This window comes from Saccopteryx bilineata, chromosome 4 (assembly GCF_036850765.1).
Source record: "Saccopteryx bilineata isolate mSacBil1 chromosome 4, mSacBil1_pri_phased_curated, whole genome shotgun sequence".
NCBI classification, from domain to species: Eukaryota; Metazoa; Chordata; class Mammalia; order Chiroptera; family Emballonuridae; genus Saccopteryx; species Saccopteryx bilineata.
The window spans coordinates 146,288,083-146,301,720 of NC_089493.1; the positions used below are offsets into that span (position 1 = coordinate 146,288,083).

General features: G+C 35.9%; 1 non-coding gene across 1 annotated transcript; it reads left to right on the plus strand.

Moving 5' to 3' along the window:
* Positions 1 to 11,974: 11,974 nt before the first annotated feature.
* Positions 11,975 to 12,133, plus strand: LOC136336755 (U1 spliceosomal RNA). The gene has a single exon (XR_010731577.1). It is a non-coding gene; the product is annotated as a U1 spliceosomal RNA (small nuclear RNA).
* Positions 12,134 to 13,638: the final 1,505 nt, after the last annotated feature.

A 13,638-nucleotide genomic window follows, 5' to 3' on the forward strand; every position in this document is an offset into this window, starting at 1 on the left:
AAACAGAAAGCCAACTAAATGGGAAATGATATTTTCAAACAACAGCTCAGATAAGGGCCTAATATCCAAAATATACAAAGAACTCATAAAACTCAACAACAAACAAACAAACAATCCAATAAAAAAATGGGAAGAGGATATGAATAGACATTTCTCCCAGGAAGAAATACAAATGGCCAACAGATATATGAAAAGATGCTCATCTTCTTTAGCTATTAGAGAAATGCAAATCAAAACGGCAATGAGATACCACCTCACACCTGTTCGATTAGCTGTTATTAGCAAGTCAGGTAATAGCAAATGTTGGAGAGGCTGTGGAGAAAAAGGAACCCTCATACACTGTTTGTGGGAATGTAAAGTAGTACAACCATTATGGAAGAAAGTATGGTGGTTCCTCAAAAAACTGAAAATAGAACTACCTTATGACCCAGCAATCCCTCTACTGGGTATATATCCCCAAAACTCAGAAACATTGATACGTAAAGACACATGCAGCCCCATGTTTATTGCAGCATTGTTCACAGTGGCCAGGACATGGAAACAACCAAAAAGCCCATCAATAGATGACTGGATAAAGAAGATGTGGCACATATACACTATGGAATACTACTCAGCCATAAGAAATGATGACATCGGAACATTTACAGCAAAATGGTGGGATCTTGATAACATGATACGAAGCGAAATAAGTAAATCAGAAAAAAACAGGAACTGTATTATTCCATATGTAGGTGGGACATAATAGTGAAACTAAGAGACATTGATAAGAGTGTGGTGGTTACGGGGGGGAGGGGGAATGGGAGAGGGATAGGGGGTGGGGAGGGGCACAAAGAAAACAAGATAGAAGGTGACAGAGGACAATCTGACTTTGGGTGGTGGGTATGCAACATAATTGAACGACAAGATAACCTGGACTTGTTATCTTTGAATATATGTATCCTGATTTATTGATGTCACCCCATTACAAAAATAAAATTTAAAAAAAAAAAAAGAATTACTAGACCCAGAGAAAGCACAGACAGTCTAGCATGCTGTCGCCGGCACCCACCCGCAGGCAGGTAACATAGGCATAGCCAGGATACAGCCGAGTGTGGCAGGAAGGGTCGAGAAAGAAAGAGTAGCCAGGCTGCAGCTGGCTGCATGAGAAGCGGCAGAGAAGAGAAAAAAATAGGAGCAGCAGGCTCCCCTAACAAGTCTGGGCACCTGCCCCTCCCCCCTCAGGCACCAGGAATCCCAGGCAAGCTGACCCTTATATTATATAACAAAGAAACCTCTTTCTTAGCTAAGGGGCTACGCCACTGCTTAGTCAGGCAAAAGATAACAGTGCAGTAAGCTAGAGGCAGGCTATCATGGCCTTGCTATAGCCCCCGCCCTCCTCTGCTTTAGCACTGGGAATCCCTTTCTTCATTCGGAGCCAGACCAGAGGAGAATATTTAGGGAATTATAGAGTTACTATGTCCCTGAGGAAATTAAGGACCTTATGTAAACTAGAATACCCCACTATTGAGAAAATGAGTCTGTAGAATTTGTATTCTTTGAGTTTGCCACCCCAGCTCTTATATTAACTTAATGTTGTAAAGCACTGCAGGTCAAAGAGAAGGTTAACATCTCTTTGCCAGCTAGGTAGCCACAAAATAGTGACTACATTTGACCATTCCTTATTTTTTTCTGTAATTCAGTGGTTCATCGGGGATAGCAGTTCATAATCCTCTTATTGTAAATTGTACTAAGTTTGTACTAAGGCATACAGAATTGTATAGTCTTCCAAATACAAAGACTTCCTTTTTGTACCAAGGATATGTTATTGTAGAAAAAAAAATTTCTATGTTATAAATGTTTGTTATTTCAAGAGTCTTTTGATAATTCTCCTTTTTATTTACTATTTCATAGCCCTGTAATGTTGAAATCTTAGTTTAAATATTAAGGGTTATGCAATGATTATTAATGTAATAATTCAGTAATTGTTAATTGTTCAATGTTAGGTCACCAAACCCAGAGTAACAAATATTACTATTAATTAGCATAAAAGAAGAATTCTCAACATAATAGGTAGAAAATAGAACTCTCGAGACATAATCCTGAACTTCCACCTGATTTACCACTCTGTCAAACTGCAATTGTTAATCAGCTAAGTAAATAGGTACATTAGAAAAAGTGCAGAGGTGAAACTGCTTGGTTTTACTATAGAAACGTCATAGATTAGAGCCCTCATAGTTCTGCCCAAGTTAAAAAGCAGAGTGCTAATTTAAGGTGGTATAAGAACAATAGTTCAATTACATCTGAGAGTCAAGATCAGGGGTCCCCAAACTTTTTACACAAGAGGCCAGTTCACTGTCCCTCAGAACATTGGAGGGCCAGACTATAAAAAAAACTATGAACAAATCCCTATGCACACTGCACATATCTTATTTTAAAGTAAAAAAAAACAAAACGGGAACAAATACAATATTTAAAATAAAAAACAAGTAAATTTAAATCAACAAACTGACCAGTATTTCAATGGAAACTATGGCCCTGCTTTTGGCTCATGAGATGGTCAATGTGCTCCTCTCACTGACCACCAATGAAAGAGGTGCCCCTTCCGGAAATGCAGCGGGGGCCGGATAAATGGCCTCAGGGGGCCACATGTAGCCCGCGGGCCATAGTTTGGAGACCCCTGGTCAAGATAATCATTCTATCATATAGCATAAAGGAGGATGTCAAACATTTAAGTTTTGTCCTGATTAAAAGGGCTAAAAGATGTAAACAGAAACCTGTTTCTCTTGTACTTTTAGACATTATCTGTTAAGGTACATAAAGTTACAGCATAAATAAGGTATGTTTCCTTAGAATGTAAAAGGGTTATAATTAAGTAGAGTGTAAGCTTTATTTTATAAAATATCAGTCATTTCAGCTAGTACTTCTAACTAGATCTTTATAACTTGAGGCATAGATATAATAAGTTTGTTTAAGGTATCAGAAGTTATTCAGGATCCTTGGAAGACCCCCGCAGCTTTCTTAGACTATAGAGAGCTTACAGAGTCTATGCACCCCTAGACTTAAAGAAGCCAGAAGATACTAAGGCAGCCAACTTAGCCTTTACATAGCATTCAGCTCTAGAAATTAGAAAGGAAAAGTATTATAAGTTTTTAAAGGGTAAATACATCAGCTGCTAAAAACCTAAACATTTTAGAAGGGACATTGCTCCTCCCTCACTCACATAACTTACTCTGTTTGGCCCCTAAGATGGCTGATTAATCAATGATGGGTAAGATTCCTGAAGGCAGGAACAACCTAAGACAGACACAGTCGAAAAGGGGCCATCAGGAGAAGACTTAAGAGCTAACAAAGGTGAAGCTCAAGTCATCACCAGGAGAATGCAGGAGACTACTCCCCTGAAATAGTGGCCATTGTCCACTGTTTAAGGCACCTAAAGAGGGAAATGCCATAGAAACTTAAGAAAAACCAATCAACTAATGATACTACCATAAGGTAGCCCTAAAACTAGTGGGGTTTTAGAAAATTTTAGTAACTTTACTAGAACCCAGGTTGCCAAAGGTTTTTTGCAACCAATTAGAAAAAGATTTTGCCAGCAGGAAAGGGACAACTAAGAATAAGAAGAAATAATTAGAAAAGCCAGACTTAGAATCTCTTGCAGAAGGCATAATGTTTGAGTGTTTATGCCCAAATAAATATTAAGCAAAGTAAAGAAATTATAGAGAGAAACATGGAGAGAAGAACTTTCCCAAGTGAACATTTAGAAATACATTTTACTAAAGTATTGACAGGTAGATAGAAGCCTTTCCTACTTGAAATAAGACCACAGTAATAGTTATTAAGAAATTACTATATGAGGCCCTGGCTGGTTGGCTCAGTGGTAGAGCGTCGGCCTGGCGTGCAGAAGTCCCGGGTTTGATTCTCAGCCAGGGCACATGGGAGAGGCACCCATCTGCTTCTCCACCCCTCCCCCTCTCCTTCCTCTCTGTCTCTCTCTTCCCTTCCTGCAACGAGGCTCCATTGGAGCAAAGATGGCCCGGGCGCTGGGGATGGCTCCTTGGCCTCTGCCCTAGGTGCTAGAGTGGCTCTGGTCGTGACAGAGCAACGCCCCAGAGGGGCAGAGCATCGCCCCCTAGTGGGCATGCCAGGTGGATCCTGGTCAGGCGCATGAGGGAGTCTGTCTGACTGACTATCCCCGTTTCCAGCTTCAGAAAAATAAAAAAAAAATGCTAAAAAAAAAAGAAATTACTATATGAAATTATTTCAAGATTTAACTTGCTCATTAATAGTAGGTCTAATAATGGGCTTGAATTTGTATTCAAAATCTCACAGCTAGTAGGAAAGGCACTCAATATTAATTAGAAATTACATTGTGCCTATAGGCCCCAAAGTGCAGGGCAGGTAGAATGCATGAATCGAATCTTAAAGGAAACTTTAACCAAATTTGTTTTAAAACCAATAAAAAGTAGCCCACCTTACTCCCCTTAGCCTTCCTTATGGTGAGGTACACCCACCTATAGGGAAGAATTTAATCCTTTTGAGATAATGTTTAGGAGAACCCCTCCCTTCCTACTGAAACTTGGAGAAGAAGTAGAAACTAAGTTAAGAAGCCACTCCTTCCTTAAGTGCTTACAGGGTCTACAGATTACTCAGTAGGCTGGCCAAAAGGCTGTCTGAGAGGTAATTTCAGCACTGCCAGTAGACCTGGTACATCCCTTCCAGCCTAGGGACTCAGTCTGGGTAAAGAAGTACGCCACCCAAGGACTGACTCCCATGTGGATGGGTCCACATACACACTGTCACTGTGATCCTGACCACTCCTTCTACTGCCAAGGTAAAAGGCATACCCGTCTGGGTCCACCACAACCGATTAAAGCCTGCAGTCCCAGCAGAGACACCCTCATAGACAGTGGAAACTATGAAGGACAGCATGCCCTGCTCCAGCCACAAACAGGAAGCTGGCTAGTCTATGCATGGTGAATACCTGAAGAAATGAACTGAGGACCTCCTTTTAATTAGACTTTGGGGAGGGAGAGAAACTAAGGTCAAAGGAAAGCCAGAACAAGTTGTCTTAAGGGTTAATGCATGTACTACTATAAGTTTACAGAAGGGAAATATAAGGTATAAGATATAGAAATACTTTTGAATGAAAATGAAGAAAGTAAGTTATTATGAAAGCCAGTTATTTCTGAGTAGTTCATAAAAATTAAAGGTTTATGTAAGTTACAGAAGGTTTGTGCAGGTTGTAAGAGGTTAGTACAGAGAAAAAAAACACAAGGCAGAAAAAAAATTAGTATAAGAATTTATTCTCGTCATCCCCTTGGCTCACTATGTTACTTACTGCTCTTACCAGACCCCACATTTTGCTTATGGTAGGGGTCACTATTGGTCTGTGTATTACCAACTGCCTCACACAATATGTGCAAAAGAGAATTCAAGCCATAAAGCTTGTAGAACTAAGGGAACACTATCAGCCCATTCATACCAATGAAGAACCAATTATTTGATTCCTCGATAAAACCAGTGGGGAATGTTATGGAGTGCCAGCCCATGCCAGGGAAAACCCCTGACCCAATTTAGCTTATAGTTACAGCTAAAGTAGGAAATTCTAACAAGCCTCAACAAATCTAATCTTGCTAGCAGAGGCAGGATGCATTCCTTGTGCATCAGCCTTGCAGATATTGCAGGAAGGCAGTTTACTATCTTAAGAACAGTGTGTGTTTGTGTGTTTTTGCAAAGATGTTGTACAAATGTGCTGAAAGAATTGTAACCTTATGGGCTTTTGCCTATAAAAACCCCTCTCTCCCTGAGCTCATCGCTGTCTGTTGCGAGAGGCGTGGTGGGTAGTCCACTGGCCAGTGAATAAAACCCAAATTGATTGTATCAGTTTGGGGCTCCAGTTCTGGTATGTTGTGGTTGTAACACAACACTCAAGGAAATACAAGAAATCACAGCAAGGCAATTTAGAGAGCTCAAAAAACAATTTTATGAACAAAAAGAATATATCACCAAGAAAACTGAAAGTATAAAAAGGAACCAAACAGAGATGAAAAACTCAATACATTAACTGAAAAATGAAGTAACAAGCTTAGCTAATAGAACAAGCCAGATAGAGGAGAAAATTAGCAACATAGAGGACAAGCAACTAGAGATACTACAGAGAGAAGAGGAGAGAGACACCATTTAAAAAAATGAGATAGCCCTACAGGAATTGTCTGACACTATCAGAAAAAGCAACATAAGAATAATGGAAATGTCAGAAGGAAAAGAGAGAGAAAATGGATTGGAGAACATATTCAATCAAAATAATCAATGAGAACTTCTCAAGCTGTGGAAAGAATTAGAACCTTGAATCCAAGAAGCAAACAGAACACTGAGCTACCTTAACCCAAACAGACCTACTCCAAAGCACATAGTAATGAAATTATCACAAAACAATGACAAAGAAATAATCCTCAAGGCAGCCAGGGAAAAGAAGAATACAACATATAAAGAAAGACCCATTAGGCTACCATCAGATTTCTCAGCAGAAGGTCTACAAACCAGAACAGAGTGGACCCAATATTTAAAGTACTGAAAGCAAGGAACTTTCAGCCAAGAATACTATATCCATCAAAGCTATCCTTCAAATATGAAGGGGAAATAAAAACATTCACAGATATAGAAAAGATGAGGGAATTTATCACCAGAAAACACCCATTTCAGGAAATGTAAAAGGGGGTTATTCGACCAGATACAAAGAACAACAACAACAAAAAAACTAAATCACAAGGATAAGCTCCAACAAGATCACAATAAAAACAAGATTAATCGCTGACAACAAAAACAAAAAAGGGAAGAAGACAAAGATTAACAGTAGCAAAGCAGGACGGAGTGCGAAAGCACTTATAAGATAATGGACTACAATCAATATGATATATATCCTTTTTATTACCTAATGGTAACCACCACTGAAAAAACCACTACAGAAACACCTGGCTTAAAAAAAAAAGAAGAAACAAGAGAAAAGAAGTATGGACTAGAGCTAAGCAAAAACAAATGATAGAAAAATCAAAAGAGAAGAACCAAACAAGAGACAGAACTATCAGAAAGCAATAGGGAACCCTCCAGTGTCAACAGTTATACTAAATGTAAATGGATTGAACTCACCAATAAAAAGACACAGAGTAGCAGAGTGAATAAAAAAAATCCAACTTTATGCTGCCTTCAAGAAACACATCTAAGCTATAAGGATAAAAATAAATTTGAAGTGAAAGGTTGGAAAACAATTCTACAAGTAAATAATATTCAAAGAAAAGGAGCTGTAGCCATACTCATATCTAACAATGCTGACTACAAGACAGCAAAGGTAATCAAAGACAAAGATGATTATTTCTTAATAAAAAAGAAGACATTTAATCAAAAATACATAACACTTTTTAATATGTATGCACCAAGCCAAGAAGCACCAAACTATATAAGACACCTACTAACTGATCTAAAAATAAAAACCGACAAAAATAAAGTCATACTTGGAGACCTCAATCCACTGCTGATGGCTCTAGATTGTTCATCCAAACAGAAAATCAATGAAGAAATATTGACCTTAAACAAAACAATAGAAGATTTGAATATAATAGACATCTACAGAACATTTTATCCCAAAATGCCAGAGCATACATTTTTCTCTAGTGTACATGAAACATTCTCAAGAATTCACCATATGTTGGGCCACAAAACTAACACCAACAAATTCAGAAAGATTAAAATTATACCAAGCATATTCTCCAATCATAAAGCTTAGAAACTAGAATTCAACAGCAAAAAGAAGTAAACAAACCCACAAAAATGTGGAAATTAAACAACATATTTCAAAAGTGAATATATCAAAGAAGAAATAAAAGCAGAGATCAAAAGATATATACAGACAAACAAAAATGACAATACGACATATCAGAATTTCTGGGATGCAGCAAAAGCAGTAATTAGAGGGAAGTTCACATCACTACAGGCTTATATGAACAAACAAGAGTGAGCCTAAGTAAACAACTTAACATCATATCTTAAGGAACTAGAAAAAGAAGAACAAAGGTGCCACAAAACCAGCAGGAGAAAGGAAATAATAAAAATCAGATCAGAAATAAATGAAGTAGAGAACAGAAAAACTATAGAAAAAATCAATAAAACAAGGAGCTGATTCTTTGAAAAGATCAACAAAATTGACAAACCCTTGACAAGACTGACTAAGGAAAAAAGAGAAAGGACTCATAAACAAAATCCAAAATGAAAGAGGATATATCACCACAGATATCATAGATATACAAAGAATTATTGTAGAATACTATGAAAAACTATATGCCACCAAATTTAACAATCTGGAAAAAATGGATAAATTTCTAGAACAATACAATCTTCCTAGACTGAGTTACAAAGAAGTAGATAACCTAAAAAGACCCATAAGCCGGGAGAAAATAGAAATAACTATCAAAACCCTACAAATAGCCTGACCTGTGGTGGCGCAGTGGATAAAGTGTCCACTTGGAAATGCTGAGGTTGCTGGTTCGAAACCCTGGGCTTGCCTGGTCAAGGCACATATGGGAGTTGATGCTTCCAGCTCCTCCCCTCATCTCTCTCTGTCTCTCCTCTCTCTCTCTGTCTCTCCCTCTCCTCTCTAAAATGAATAAATAAAAAATTTAAAAAAAAAGCCTACAAATAAAAGTCCAGCACCAGATGGCTATGCCAGTGAATTCTATCAAACATTCAAATAAGATTTGGTTTCTATTCTACTCAAACTCTTCCAAAAAATTGAAGAAGAAGCAATATTTTGAAACACATTTTATGAGGCCAACATAATCCTAATACCAAAACCTGTCAAGAACAACACGCACAAAAAAACTCTAGACCAATATCTCTAATGAATACAGATGCTAAAATACTAAACAAAATACTAGCAAGTCAAATACAGCAACACATTAAAAAAATGATACATCATGATCAAGTGGGTTTCATCTTGGAATCACAAGGATGATTCAACATACATAAAACAGTTAACGTAATACACCATATCAACAAAACAAAGAACAAAAACCATACGATTATATCAAGGTACAGAAAAGGCATTACATAAAATACAACATCATTTTGTGTTTAAAACTCTCAACAAAATGGGTATAGAAGAAAAATATTTCAATATAATAAAGGCCATTTATGACAAACCATCAGCTAACATCATATTAAATGGCAAAAAACTGAAAGCTTTTCCTCTCAAGACAAGGCTGCCCACTTTCTCTACTCTTATTCAATGTAGTGCTGGAAGTTCTAGCCAGAGCAATCAAACAAGAGAAATAAATAAAAGGCATTCATATTGGGAATGAATAAGTAAAAGCTTCACTTTTTGCAGATGATATGATCCAGTACATTGAAAACCCCAAAGACTCCACAAAAAGACTATTAGAAACAATAAACCAATACAGTAAGTTCACAGGATACAAAATTAATATACAGAAGTCTATGCCTTCTTTTATGCCAACAATAAAATTTCAGAAAATGAATTCAAAAAATAATCCCTTTCACTGTTGCAACAACAAAAAATACTTAGGAATAAACACAACAAAGAATGTAAAGGACCGATATAATGAAAACTACAAAGCATTGTTAAGGAAAATCAAAAAAGATACAATGGAAAGGAAAGATATTCCTTGTTCTTGGATAGGAAGAATAATATATATATTTAAAATGACCATATTACCCAAAGTAATATACAAATTTAATGCAATCCCATCAAAATACCAATGTTATTTTTTAAAGAAATGGAACAAAAAATCATTGGGTTTATATGAAACTATAAAAAACCTTGAATAGCCAAAGTAATTGTAAGGAAAAAGAACAAAGCTGGGGGCATTACAATATCTGACTTCATGTTATAATATAGAGCCATGATCATCAAAACAGCATGGTATTGGTAGGAAAACCGACATTCAGACCAATGGAAAAGAAGAGAGCCTAGAAATAAAACCACATATATATAGTCAAATCATCTTTGATAAAGGAGCCAAAACACACAATAGAAAAAAGAAAGTCTCTTTAATAAATGGTGCTGGGAAAACTGGAGAGCCACATGCAGAAGAATGAAACTCGACTACAGTTTGTCTACTTGTACCAAAATTAATTCAAAATGGATCAAAGACTTAAATATAAAACCTGAAACAATAAATTACATAGAAGAAAACATAGGTACTAAACTCATGGACTGTGGCCATAAAGAACATTTTATAAATTTGACTCCAAAGGCAAGGGAAATGAAGGTAAAGATAAATGAATGGGACTACATCAGACTAAGAAGCTTTTGTACAGCAAAAGAAACTGACAATAAAATAAATAGACAGTCAACTAAATGGAAGATAATATTTTCAAACAACTCAGATAAGGGCCTAATATCCAAAATATACAAAGAACTCACAAAACTCAACAACAAGCAAGCAAACAATCCAATAAAAAAAATGAGAAGAGGACATGAACAGAAACTTCTCCCAGGAAGAAATACAAATGGCCAACAGATATATGAAAAGACACTCATCTTCACTATTAGAGAAATGCAAATCAAAACTACAGTTAGATACCTCCTCACACCTGTTAAATTAGTTTTTTATCAACAAGACAGGTAATAACAAGTGTTGGAGAGGCTGCAGAGAAGAAGGAACCCTCATTCACTGTTGGTAGGAATGTAAAGTAGTACAACCATTATGGACAAAAGTATGGTAGGTCCTCAAAAAATTAAGACTAGAACTACCATATGATCCTGCAATATCTCTACTGGATATATACCCCCAAAATTCAAAAACGTTGGTACATAAAGACACATGCACCCCCTTCTTTATCACAGCATTTTTTTACAGTGGCCAAGACATGGAAACAACAAAAATCCCTTCAATAGAATATTGGATAAAGAAGATGTGGTACATATATATTATACTATGGAATACTACTCAGCCATAAGGAATGATGACATAGGATCATTTATGACCACTTGGATGGACCTTGATAACATTATACTGAGTTAAATAAGTAAATCAGAAAAAAACTAAGAACTGTATGATTCCATATATAGTTGGGACACAAAATTGAGACTCACGGACATAGATAAGAGTGTAGTGGTTACCAGGGGGAGAGGAAGGGAGGAATGGGAGGATGTGGGGGGGAGGGAAGGGACATAAAGAAAACCAAATAAAAGATGATGGAAGACAATTTGACTTTGGGTGATGGGTATACAACATAATCAAATGTCAAAATGATCTGGAGATTTTTCTGTAAATCTATGTACTCTAATTGATCAATGTCACCCCATTAAAATTGTCTAAATTAAAAAAAAGAAAACCTCAAAATACAGTATAGAAAGGCAAACTGACAGAATTAAAGGGAGAAATAGGTGATCCACAATATTAGTTAGAAAAGCCATATCCTACTTTTAGATAATGTTAAGCAACAATGGATAGAAATGTGCAATACCAAACAGAACACAATAATAAGAGATTGAGTGAGTAATCAAAGACTTTGCAATGAAGAAAAGCCAAAGACCAGATCACTTCATTAATGAATTCCACCAAACATTTAAAGAATTAACACCAATCATTCTCAAACTTTTCAAAAAAAATAGAAAAGAACGCTTCCTAACTTCTTCTATTGGTCAACATTATCCTAATACCAAAGCCAAATAAAGATATCACAAAAAACTAGAGACCAATGACCTTATAAATGTAGATGCCATAATCAAATATATTTCACAAACTATACTGAATAACAAACTGAACAACAGCATATTGGAAGGATTATACTCCATGAAAAAGTGGATTTATCTCAGGAATGTAAAGGTATATCAATGTGAGAAAATCAATCAGTGTCATATACATTACATTAGTATAACAAGGGGAATAAAGCTATATATCATTTCAATTGATTGAGAGAAAGTATTTGACACAATTTGAAATATTTTATGATAAAATTTAAAAGAACTCAAGAAACTATACTTACCTGGCAGGGGAGATACCATGATCACGAAGGTGGTTTTCCCAGGGCGAGGCTTATCCATTGCACTCCGGATGTGCTGACCCCTGCGATTTCCCCAAATGTGGGAAACTCGACTGCATAATTTGTGGTAGTGGGGGACTGTGTTCGCACTCTAAAAAAAAAAAAAAAGAACTCAAGAAACTAGGAATAGAAGGAAAATTCCTCACCATAACAAAGGGGATTTATGAAATTGTGCAAAACTTACAGCTGACACCATACTCAATGGTAAAGGACTGAAAATTTTCCCCTAAGATCAAGAAGATAAGGATGCTGACTTTTACCACTGTTATTTAACACTGTACTGGAAGTTCTAGCCAGAAAAATTGGGCAAAGAAAAGAAATAAACATTAAAATTGGAAAAGACAAAGTCAAACTATATTTCCAGATGGCATGATCCGACAGGGAAAACCTCAAAGAATTCCCAAACAAATGAAGAAAATCACTAGACCCAATTAAAGAATTCAGTGAAATTACAGGGTAAAAATCAATACCAGCAATCTATAAGCCAGCAAAGAACGTTCTCTAAAGGAAATTAACAAAACATGTCTATTTACAATAGTATCCAAAAGGACAAGTTCTTAAGAATAAATTTAACCAAGGAGGTGAGAGACTAGTACATTGGAAACTACAAGATTTCTGAAGTGAAAAACATAAACAAACGTAAAGACATTCCTTGTTCATTGTATCGGAAGACAATATCGTTAAGATAGATGACAATAACACTCAAAGCCGTCTACAAATTTAATTCCATTCTTATCAAAAGTCCAATTTTTTTTTCAGAAATGAACAGACTGATTCTCAAATTTATGTGTAATTTCAAGAAATCCTCAATAACCAAGACAATACTGAAAAAGAACAAAAATAAAGAATCATAGCTAATAGATTCCAAACTTACTATAAAGCAACAAATAATCAAGACAGTGTGGTATTGGCATAAATATGGGCTTAAGACCAATGGAATAGAGTTGAGAGTCCAGAAAACAACCCATATGTAAGTGGGAAAACAGCCTAGTATATAATGGTGAATATAACTTTAAAACTCTTAAGTGAAAACATAGGGATAAATTTTTATTCCAAAGCTTAGATGTAGCAATGGATTTATACAAATAATACCAACAGCATATGCAAAAGGAAAAAAAATAGATAAATTGGACCTTATCAAAATTAAAAATGTCCTCCAAATAACATAATTAAGAAAGTGAAAAGACAATCTATAGAGTGGGAGAAAATATTTACAAATTATATATCTGATGAGGGTCTAGTATCTCGAGAACATAAAGAACTATTATACCTCAACAATAAAATGTTAAGCAATTCATTTTTTAAAATATGTAAATGGCATTTCTTCAAAAAAGATATACAAATGGCCAAAAAGCACATGAGAAAGTGTTCAGCATCATTAGATTTTTTAAAAATCCAAATCAAAACCCAATAAAATACCTTTTCATACCCACTAGAATGGCAATAATTAAGAAAATGGAAGATAAATGTTGGCGAGAAGGTGGAGAATATAAAGCCCTTGTACATTGTTGGTGGGAATGTAAAATGGTGCAATTATTGTGGAAAACAATTTTATTCTGAAAAACTCAAACATAGAATTAATAAAAGATTCCACAATTT